Below are 12,303 nucleotides of genomic sequence, written 5' to 3'. Positions count from 1 at the left end.
TCTATAGATTCAATGCAATCCCTATCATGCTACCAACGGTATTCTTCACAGAATTAGAACAAATAATTGCACAATTTGTATGGAAATAGAAAAAACCTCGAATAGCCAAAGCAATCTTGAGAAAGAAGAATGGAATTGGAGGAATCAACCGGCCTGACTTCAGGCTCTACTACAAAGCCACAGTCATCAAGACAGTATGGTACTGGCACAAAGACAGAAATATAGATCAATGGAACAGAATAGAAAGCCCAGAGATAAATCCACATACCTATGGACACCTTATCTTTGACAAAGGAGGCAAGAATATACAATGGAAAAAAAAAAAAAAACCTATTTTAACAAGTGGTGCTGGGAAAACTGGTCAACCACTTGTAAAAGAATGAAACTAGAACACTTTCTAACACCATACACAAAAATAAACTCAAAATGGATTAAAGATCTAAATGTAAGACCAAAAACTAGAAAGCTCCTAGAGTAGAACAGAGGCAAAACACTCTCTGACATAAATCACAGCAAGATCCTCTATGGCCCACCTCCCAGAATATTGGAAATAAAAACAAAAATAAAGAAATGGGACCTAATGAAACTTAAAAGCTTTGCACAACAAAGGAAACTATAAGCAAGGTGAAAAGACAGCCCTCAGATTGGGAGAAAATAGCAGCAAATGAAGAAAGAGACAAAGGATTAATCTCAAAAATATACAAGCAACTCCTGAATCTCAATTCCAGAAAAATAAATGACCCAATCAAAAAATGGGCCAAAGATCTAAACAGACATTTTTCCAAAGAATACATACAGATGGCTAACAAACACATGGAAAGATGCTCAACATCACTCATTATCAGAGAAATGCAAATCAAAACCTCAATGAGGTACCATTACACACCAGTCAGGATGGCTGCTATCCAAACGTCTACAAGCAATAAATGCTAGAGAGGGTGTGGAGAAAAGGGAACCCTCTTACACTGTTGGTGGCAATACAAACTAGTATAGCCACTATGGAGAACAGTGTGGAGATTCCTTCAAAAACTGGAAATAGAACTACCATATGACCCAGCAAGCCCACTCCTGGGCATACACACCAAGGAAACCAGGTCTGAAAGAGGCACGTGTACCCTAATGTTCATCATATCACTGTTTATAACAGCCAGGACATGGAAGCAACCTAGATGCCCATCAGCAGACGAATGGATAAGGAAGCTGTGGTACATATACACCATGGAATATTACTCAGCCATTGAAAAGAATTCATTTGAACCAGTTCTAATGAGATGGATGAAACTGGAGCCCATTATACAGAGTGAAGTAAGCCAGAAAGATAAAGACCAATACAGTATACTAATGCATATGTGGAATTTAAAAAGATGGTAATGCTAATCTTATATGCAAAACAGAAAAAGAAACACAGATGTACAGAACATACTTTTAGACTCTGTGGGAGAAGGCGAGGGTGGGATGTTCTGAGAGAATAGCATTGAAACAAGTATACTATCAAGGGTGAAACAGATCACCAGCCCAGGTTGGATGCATGAGACAAGTGCTCAGGGTTGGTGCACTGGGAAGACCCAGAGGGATGGGATGGAGAGGGAGGCAGGAGGGGGGATCGGGAAGGGAAGCACATGTAAATCCATGGCTGATTCACGTCAATGTATGGCAAAAACTACTACAATATTGTAAAGTAATTAGCCCCCAACTAATAAAAATAAATGGGAAAAATAAATAAATAAAAAGAAATGAAAAATTAAAAAATAAATAAAGGTACAAAGCATTGCCATATAAGTATGTGTGAGGGGGAAAAAAATCTGTAAAAAACTATAGGTTAAGTGTAATTAATCTGCTGCAGCACTTTTACGTGAATGAAGGCTCAGGACAAGTCCTGGAAAAAACAGGATATGAACTTGGCCTCCTGGGGAATGATGTCCAGAACACAGGAAGCAGACAGAAAAGTTGTCCATGTTAATCATGAATTCACAGAACACAGACCTTGTTGAAATTAAAAGGCCTTTGTTCAAGGCTTGTTAGGATTGCAGCCCAGGACTTGTTGTTGTTTACTTGCTAAATCATGTCTGAGTCTTTTGTGATGCTATGGACTATAGCCCATCAGGCTCCTCTGTCCATGGGATTTCCCAGGCAACAGTACTGGACTGGTTGCTATTTCTTTCTCCAAGGGATCTTCCTGACCCAAGGGTTAAACACACATCTGCATTGGCAGACAAATTCTTTAACACCAAGCCTCGAGGGAAGCCCCTAAGAAGTTAATACCAGTAAGCTGTATACTGCCGTACTATACAACTAATTGAGCCTCCACAATTCCCCAGGAGGCAGACTGACTGAGACTGTGGTGTCCTCGGCCAGGACCCTGGCCTGCCCTGCACTGCCAGGGCGCCTCTCTCCTGTCCTCTACGCTTCTCTCTTCTCCTGTGACCCTTTCCACACACACTGCTGGGCTTTGCATCCACCCCTCTGGGTGTTACCACTTTTTCCTTAACTCAGTGACCACAGAACTCATGGCTCCAGGCGTTCTCCACGTCAGACCAGGCTCTCTGATTTAGAGCAAGGTACTGCCCTGTCTTTGACATGTAGGATGTCCCAGGGAGGCAAGGGGACAGGCAGAGTCAGGGTGAGAGGACAGGAGACAGTCCTTGAGGAGCTGCTGACAGGGCACCATGGCCAGCCCCTCTTCCAGAGACAGGTTGGCACCCTTGTTGAATGAAACAAACTAAAGCAGCCTGGGTGCTGGGTTCCGACCTCCAGCAGGTAATGACCTCAGACTTTGTCTGCTTTGTTAGAAGTCAGGAGTTTTCAATCAGGCTGTGGATGGGGCTAACCTGGAGGGTAGAAGCTTGTGAGAACAAAGCAGGACCCTGGCTCCTTTCTCCTCATCCACTCACACACTCTGACTGCACTGGCCCCTTTCCTGTTCTTTGAAATCTCTTAGCACCCTTCTGCCCAGAGCATACCCATTTTTTTCTGTGTCTTGCTGAAACGTGCTTCTCCTCCAGCAATAAATGACTCATTTATTCCCTGTTTTCATGGCATCTTCCAAAGTTTCCCCTCGCTAGAGGAAACTTCCACTCCACTCATGGAAAGCATCAGCCCCGTCTCTCTCTGTTCCCTGGTCCTGTTCAGTCTTTTCTTCTATCTCTGTCAGTCTCCATAGGGGGAATCTTAAGGCCAAGACAGGGCTGTGGGTGAAGTGGAATGTGTTTGTGTTGGGGGGGGGGGCATGTGGAGTGGAGTGGTATCTTCTCTCCACAGGCTTTGCTAGGATGGAAGATGCTTCCCTTCTTTCAGCAACAAGACATAAATATCAATTCCAGGTCAATTGAAGGTTAAAGATAAATATATATTTGGAAACCTACTTAAGATAATATTGAAGTGAAATGTGCCATCAGTAAGACTTTCCCAGATTATTGTAAGAGGAGTTAAAAAGACCTAAGTGAGGATTTCATGTAAAGTGAAAGATGGACGTCCAATGAAGACTTTAAAAAGTGTGTGTATGTACATGTAAATGTAGCCATTTACATACAAACTAAAGTCACAGTGAAACACCATCTCACACCTCACAGCTAGGCATATATTTAAGAAAGGCAATGAAATGGGTGCTTCAGATGAAAAATTGCAGGACCGATCACTATGGGGTAATGGAGCTATCAGCCTGGGGTCGTTAGCTTGTTCCCCTGTGTGTGGGCAGCCCCAGAATTTATTCATCCTCTCCAAGGCATAGAAGGGGCACACATGAATTGTTTCTGTAAGTTTAAGTGCCAGAAATACACAACTATTCATTAAAAATATATTGGATTGATTGTGATATATTTAAAGTACAGACTGTTTAATAGTAAACATAAAAAAGCTGCATGAAATAGCATGGAGAAATCTCAGAAGCCAAAATTGGAAACAAAATGACAATCACATGATGAAAGGATAATTACTATGTGATTCTACTTATACAAAGTACAAAAAGAGGAAAAGCCAAATATTGCTTAGGAATGCATATGCATGTGGGAATCTCTGCTCAAAGCAAGGAAATGTCAGAGTTGAGATACACAGAGGATGTAGAATGCCTTATTTCTGATTGTGTGTAGACAGAATTTTTTTTTCTCTACAATTTTATCTGTGTACCTGTGTATAATATATTTCTTAATAAAAGCCATGCCATATAGAACATAGACTCCAAGTGGTGTTTTACTATAAAATTTGATACCATAAACTTCAAAAAGAAAATATAAGTTTTTATATGATCTTGAGATGGGGAAGACCTTTCAAAGCTGTTATGAAATGATCATGTCCCCCAGATTCATCTGTTGAAGCCCGAATCTCATTGTCAGAATATGATTGGACTTGCAAATGGGCTTTAAAAGGGGAACAAATTAACATGAAGCCATTAAGGAGGCCCCTAATCCGATCAGACTGTGTGCCCGTGAGAAGAGAACATTTGGGCCAACAAGGAGGGCCAGGGTTGTGTGCCCAGAGGGAAGGCACACTGAGGACGCCTCTGTCCGCAAGGCACGGGGAGACGCCTCAGGAGGAACCACATGACAAGACATTGGATCCTGGGCTTCCCGCTTCCGGGGACGTGAGGACACAAATTTCTGTTGTTTCACTCCCCTCTTTCCTCCCATCCCAGTCTGTCCTATTGTTATGGCAGCTGCAAGAAAATGATACATTAGCATTATCTGGAATGTCAAACCCCATAGGAAAGGTTAATGGGTTTTCTCACACAGCACAGTTAAACACTTAAAAGTTGTGGGGGGAGCAAATTAGCCAAAAGAGCGTGTTCAGGCTCTCACACCCATGGTTTGTAAATAGTGACTCTGACGGCTGAGCTCAGTTACAGCACTGCGCGTGCGCAGCAGGAGGTCCTTGCTTGGTCACCGGGCTGCTTCGTGCAGTGTGCGGATATGCGTTCCACCTGAAAACCAGACGCATTACTGCTGCGTCAAGGCTCCGTCCACGGGGTCAACCACGAGAGGAGAGAAAGCAGTATGTTCGCTGCTATGGCTGCCGCGCCAGCTAGGGAAGAAGAAACACGCCTGCAGTTCCTAAGGCTCCTTGAGTTTCCTTAGAGCGTCTTAGCTCACACCTTGTCCACCATGGGTTCAGCGAACAGTGCAAACAGTGTGACACAGAAAGACAGTTGGCGCTGTGAACAGGATCAGCAATCAGTTCAGTTCAGTTCAGTCCCCTAGTCGTGTCTGACTCTTTGTGACCCCATGAGCTGCAGCACGCCAGGCTTCCTTGTCCAACACCAGTTCCCGAGGCTTGCTCTAACTCATGTCTATCGAATAGGAGATGCCATCCAACCATCTCATCCTCTGTAGATCCTTTCTCCTCCTGTCGTCAATCTTTCCCAGGATCAGGGTCTTTTCCAAGGAGTCAGATCTTCACATCAGGTAGCCAAAGCATTTGAGCTTCAGCTTCAGCATCAGTTCTTCCAATGAATATTCAGGATTGATTTCCTTTGAGATGGACTGGTTGGATCTCCTTACAGTCCAAAGGACTCTCAAGAATCTTCTTCAATACCACAGCTCAAAAGCATCAGTTCTTTGGCACTCAGCCTTCTTTATGGTCCAACTCTCACATCCATATGTTAATACTGGAAAAAACCATAGCTTTGACTAGAGGGACATTTGTTGTCAAAGTAATGTCTCTGCTTTTTAATAAGCTGTCTAGGTTGGTCATAGCTTTTACTTCAAGGAGCAAGTGTCTTTTAATTTCATGGCTGCAAAGTCCCCATCTTCAGTGATTTTGGAGCCCAAGAAAATAAAGTCTGTCACAGTTTGCATTGTTTCCCTATCTATTTGCCATGAAGTGATGGGACCAAATGCCATAATCTTAGTTTCTTGAATGTTAAGTTTAACCCAACATTTTCGCTCTCCTCTTTCGCTTTCATCAAGAGGCTCTTCAGTCCTTTGCTTTCTGCCATAAGGGTGGTATCATCTGCATATTTGAGGTTATTGATATTTCTCCTGGCAATCTTGATTCCAGCTTGTGTTTCCTCAGCTCTGCCTTTCTCATAATGTGCTCTGCCTTTCTCATAATGTACTCTGCATATAAGTTAAATAAGCAGGGTGACAAGATACAACCTTGACATAGACTCCTTTACCTATTTGAAACCAGTCCACTGTTCCATGTCTGGTTCTAGCTGTTGTTTATTGAGCTGCATACAGATTTCTTGCCACATCCAGCACAGCGGGTGAGGAAGACCTGAAATGGTGGGGGGCAGGGGGAATGTAATAAAGAGACAAACATATATAATTTGGTAAGCAGGGAGTCAAGGGGACAGAACAGCTTTCAGCCACACTTTTATTAGTAGAAGTCACATGAGACCGTTAGAGAATAGCTATACTGGTGAGTTTGATTAGCGCAGGCTCTGCTGTTAACCAGGAATATCTTGTTTTGTTTCCCTGGAGATGGAAGCAAGGGCAGGCAGTGAAGCGGAGCAGGGAGCACACCCTGCCTCAAGAATATCTGTCTGCACGCCTACTAGGACAGCCACGAAGGTGCAGCATGCACACCCTTGAGTCATGGGGCAGGTTCTGGTCTCTGCTCTGCCAGGTTGCAACAATTTCTCAGGAGGCAGGTCAGGGGGTCTGGTATTCCCATCTCTTGAGGAATGTTCCACAGTTTGCTGTGATCCACACAGTCAAAGGCTTTGGTGTAGTCTATAAAGCAGAAGTGGATGTTTTTCTGGAACTCTTGCTTTTTGAGAGAGATGCTGGCAATTGGATCTCTGGTTCCTCTGCCTTTTCTAAATCCAGCTTGAACATCTGGTAGTTCTTGGTTCATGTACTGTGGAAGCCTGGCTTGGAGAATTTTGAGCATTACTTAGCTAGTGTGTGAGATGAGTACAACTGTGTGGTAGTTTGAACATTCTTGGGTATTACCTTCCTTTAAAGATAACTGTCAACTCAGAATGCTATTTATAATATATGTGGCAGAAATCTGATATTCCTAATAAATAGCACCTATAAATCTGTAATAGAGTGAACACTCCTGCAGAAAAGTTGACAAGATAAACTGGAAAGTTGAAATAAAAAGTACAGTAAATAGAAAATATAAAAAAGAATTCTATCTGTACAAATTAAGACATAATTTCCTATTCATATATAAATACAAAAAAATTAAACATAATATCACACAAATTAGCAAAGACTGTGGCTTTCATCCATGCAGATCTATTCACTATGCCTTATCCCTGCTTGCCCCGCCTTACACAGCTGACACCCCGGGAGCTGAAGTTGCACTTCCTGTCGGTGGATGGTCACTTCCCTGGAGGGTTGCAAGGATAGTGTGGATTCCTCTGAGGACTTGAGCCCTGATTAGCTCTGGGATGGATCTCTGCACCCTGAAGAAGCCACCACATGATGGGGAGGAGCTGGAATAACAGCTCTGCACAGGGGTGAGGAAGGAAAGGTGGCCTCTCTCCCTCAGGGAGACACGGCAGGTAGTGGTGACTTGGTGGATGACCAGTTGTGCTCAACTAGTAATGCTGCTCACAACTAATGGGTGTCATGCACGTGGCAGGACAGGGGGCACATGGATAGAAGAGCCTCACTCACTGCTGGTTGCTGGGGACATCAACGTGAAGGCAGTGTGCATGCATGGAGGCTGGGCATCCTGAGCAGGACCTGATTCCTTCACACCTTGGGCAGCACTCCATAGTTTGTGTTGTTTTGCTTTTGTCTTGAGTTTTCAGATATCTGTCATGTGTCTAGTACAGTTTGTTTTTGAATGTTGGTTTCTAAGAATGGTCAGTTCCATTATTGCTCTCTAGAACATGTCATGGTTTCCTGCATCCCAAGGGTCAAATTCTGACCACAACCTGTGCTAAGGGCCTGCAAGCTAGGAAGGGTTGTCATAATTTTAAATTAAAAAAAAAAAAAAAAGTTATTTCATGAGGCATAAGAACTATATGACAGTCAGATGTCAGTGTCTATAAATAAAATATTTTTGGCTCACAGCCATGCTCCTTGATTTATCTTTTATCTGTGGCTGTTTTTCTGCTACAATAACAAAAATAAGTATATGCAACACTGGTCGTGTGGCAAAATCTTAAGTATTTACTATTTGCCTTTTATAAAATTTTGCCAACCCTGACTAAAGAATTAGTAGTATTTTCTTAACACTATATGATTAGAGATTTATTAAATAAGCAGTTGATTTTTTAGTGAATTTTACCACTTGAAATAAATCTTTTTTGGTAAATATAAAACTGGTCACATTACTTTCAGTAATCTTCATTAAAAAAAAAAAAAGCTAAGACACCAGAATTGCAATTATACTTGTGCTGGGGATGGAATCTACCTGTTGCCTTCTTTCATCTAAGAAAAAATTGTTACCAAAAGAGTATGTGGGGTCCCACTCCTTAGCGCTCAAAAACCAATAAACAGGCCAGTTTGGTGAAAAGGAAAGTTTGCTCTATTTCAAGATCTGGCAATTGAGGGGGGAGTGTGTGGCAGACATTTGTCCAAAGGCTGAACACATAACCCCCCCCCACACACACACACCCCAATAGGCAGGGGGCAACAGATTTTATAAACAGAGCACAGTCATCTCTGACAGTCATCTTCAAATTGGCATTCAGTGATCTGAGCAGCAACATCTTAGTTGTTTTAGGTACAGTTAACCTTCAGTTCCTCTATTTCTTTGCACTTATCGCTGAGGAAGTCTTTCTTATCTCTCCTTGCTATTCTTTGGAACTCTGCATTCAAATAGGTATATCTTTCCTTTTCACCTTTGCTTTTCATTTCTCTTCTTTTCACAGCTATTTGTAAGGCCTTCTCAGACCATCATTTTGCTTTTTGCATTTCTTTTTCTTGGGGATGGTCTTGACTCCTGTCTCCTGTACAATGTCAAGAACCTCCATCCATAGTTCATCAGGCACTCTGTCCATCAGATCTAGTCCCTTAAATCTATTTCTCACTTTCACTGTATAGTCATAAGGGATTTGATTTAGGTCATACCTGAATGGTTTAGTGGTTTTCCCCACTTTCTTCAATTTAAGTCTGAATTTGGCAATAAGGAGTTCATGATCTGAGCCACAGTCAGCTCCTGGTCTTGTTTTTGCTTGTTAGAGCTTCTCCATATTTGGCTGCAAAGAATATAATCAATCTGGTTTCATTGTCTACCATCTGGTGGTGTCCATGTGTAGGGTCTTCTCTTGTATTGTTAGTAGAGGGTGTTTGCTGTCACCAGTGTATTCTCTTGGCAGAACTCTACTAGCCTTTGCCCTGCTTCATTTGGTACCCCAAGGCCAAATTTGCTTGTTACTCCAGGTGTTTCTTGAATTCCTACTTTGGTATTCCAGTCCCCTATAATGAAAAGGACACTTTTTTGGGGTGTTAGTTCTAGAAGATCTTGTAGGTCTTCATAGAACCATTCAACTTCAGCTTCTTCAGCTTTACTGGTCAGGGCATAGACTTGGATTACCATGATAAATATCAAATGGTTTGCTTTGGAAACGAACAGAGATCATTCTGTCTTTTTTGAGATTGCATTCAAGTACTGCATTTCAGAACCTTTTGTTGACTATGATGGCTACTCCATTTCTTCTAAGGGATTCCTGCCCACAATAGTAGATATAATGGTCATCTGAGTTAAATTCACCCATTCCAGTCCATCTTAGTTTGCTGCTTCCTTGAATGTTGCCTTTCACTCTTGCCATCTCCTGTTTGACCACTTCCAATTTGCCTTGATTCATGGACCTAACATTCCAGGTTCCTATGCAATATTGCTCTTTACATCATTGGACCTTGCTTCTATTACCAATCCCATCCATCCACAACTGGGTGTCGTTTTTGCTTTGGACTCCGTTCCTTCATTCTTTCTGGAGTTATTTCTCCACTGATCTCCAGTAACATATCGGGCACCTACCAACCTGGGGAGTTCATCTTTCCATGTCCTATCTTTTTGCCTTTTCATACTGTTCATGGGGTTCTCAAGGCAAGAATACTGAAGTGGTTAATGCAAAGAAATAGAGGAAAACAATAGAATGTGAAAGACTAGAGATCTCTTCAAGAAAATTAGAGATACCAAGGGAACATTTCATGCAAAGATGGGCTCGATAAAGGACAGAAATGGTATGGATCTAACAGAAGCAGAAGATATTAAGAAGAGGTGGCAAGAACACACAGAAGAACTGTATAAGAAAAGATCTTCACGACCCACTTAATCACGATGCTGTGATCACTCACACTCACCTAGAGCCAGACATCCTGGAATGTGAAGTCAAGTGGGCCTTAGGAAGCATCACTATGAACAAAGCTAGGGGAGGTAATGGAATTCCAGTTGAGTTATTTCAAATCCTAAAAGATGATGCTGTGAAAGTGCTGCAGTCAGTATGTCAGCAAATTTGGAAAACGCAACAGTGGCCACAGGACTGGAAAAGGTCAGTTTTCACTCCAATCCCAAAGAAAAGCAATGTCAAAGAATGCTCAAACTACTGCACAATTGCACTCATCTCACATGCTAGTAAAGTAATGCTCAAAATTCTCCAAGCCAGGTTTCAGCAATATGTGAACTGTGAACTTCCAGATGTTCAAGCTGGTTTTAGAAAAGACAGAGGAACAAGAGATCAAATTGCCAACATCTGCTGGATCATTGATAAAGCAAGAGAGTTTCAGGAAAACATCTATTTCTGCTTTATTGACTATGCCAAAACCTTTGACTGTGTGGATCACAACAAACTGGAAAATTCTGAAGGAGATGGGAATACCAGACCACCTGACCTGCCTGTTGAGAAACCTGTAGGAAGCAACATTTAGAACTGGACATGGAACAACATGTCCAACAGGTTCCAAATAGGAAAAGGAGTCCATCAAGTCTGTATATTGTAACCCTGCTTATTTAACTTCTATGCAGAGTACATCATGAGGAACGCTGGGCTGGAGGAAGCACAGCTGGAATCAAGATTGCTGGGAGAAATATCAATAACCTCAGATATGCAGATGACACCACCCTTATGGAAGAAAGTGAAGAAGAACTAAAGAGCCTCTTGATGAAAGTGAAAGAGGAGGGTGAAAAAGTTGGCTTAAAGTTCAACATTCAGAAAACTAAGATCGTGGCATCCGGTCCCATCACTTCATGGCAAATAGATGGGAAATCAGTGGAAACAGTGGCTGACTTTATTTTGGGGGGTTCCAAAATCACTGCAAATGGTGATTGCAGCCATGAAGTTAAAAGGTGCTTACTCCTTGGAAAGGAAGTTATGACCAACCTAGACAGCATATTAAAATGCAGAGACATTACTTTGTCAACAATGGTCTGTCTAGTCAATGCTATGGTTTTTCCAGTAGTCATGTATGGATGTGAGAGTTGGACTCTAAAGAAAGCTGAGCACCAAAGAATTGATGCTTTAGAACTGTGGTGTTGGAGAAGACTCTTGAGAGTCCCTTGGACTACAAGGAGATCCAACCAGTCCATCCTAAAGGAGGTCAGCCCTGGGTGTTCACTGGAAGGACTGATGTTGAGGCTGAAACTCCAATACTTTGGCCACCTGATGTGAAGAACTGACTCATTTCAAAAGATCCCGATGCTAGGAAAGATTGAGGGTGGGAGGAGAAGGGGATGACAGAGGATGAGATGGTTGGATAGCATCACTGACTCAATGAACATGAGTTTGGGTAAACTCCAGGAGCTGGCAATGGACAGGGAGGCCTGGTGTGCTGCAGTCCATGGGGTCACAAAGAGTCGTACACGACTGAGTGACTGAACTGAACTGAACTGAGAAAGAATTAAAGATCCTCAACTATGCTTAATGACTACATTTAGTCTTCTTTCACTGTTTTCCTTTGTTTCAGCATTTTTCTCTTCTCTGGTTAAACTTTGATTAAAGTTTTCCACAGACAAAAGGCAGGCAGAGGACATGGTGGGTGGGGGGCAAGGGCCATAGGTTGCTGTTCTGCTTCATAATAGCAAACTCCTGTACCTGGATTCCAGCTCGCATTTGAATTTGCATCAACTGTAGAAACTTCCAGGGCTTCCCTGGTGGCTCAGTGGTAAAGAGTCTGTCTGCAAGGCAAGAACTGCAGGAGTCACTGATTCGGTTCCTGAGTCATGTCCCCGGGAGGAGGGCATGGCAACCCACTCCAGTATTCTTGCATGGAGAATCTCATGGACAGAGGAACCTGGTAGGCTACAGTCCATAGGATCTCAAAGAGTTGGACATGGCTGAAGCAACTGAGTAACACATGTACACATAGAAACTACCAGATACGTCTGAGAAGCATCACATCCCTGCAGTTTCCTCTGGGATGCATCTGGCAGAGCCTCCCTTGTTGGGTGAATTCACAGCCTCATCCT

The sequence above is a fragment of the Muntiacus reevesi genome, chromosome 1 (genome assembly GCF_963930625.1).
Source record: "Muntiacus reevesi chromosome 1, mMunRee1.1, whole genome shotgun sequence".
Classification (NCBI taxonomy): domain Eukaryota; kingdom Metazoa; phylum Chordata; class Mammalia; order Artiodactyla; family Cervidae; genus Muntiacus; species Muntiacus reevesi.
Note: the sequence above shows the minus strand (reverse complement) of the source record.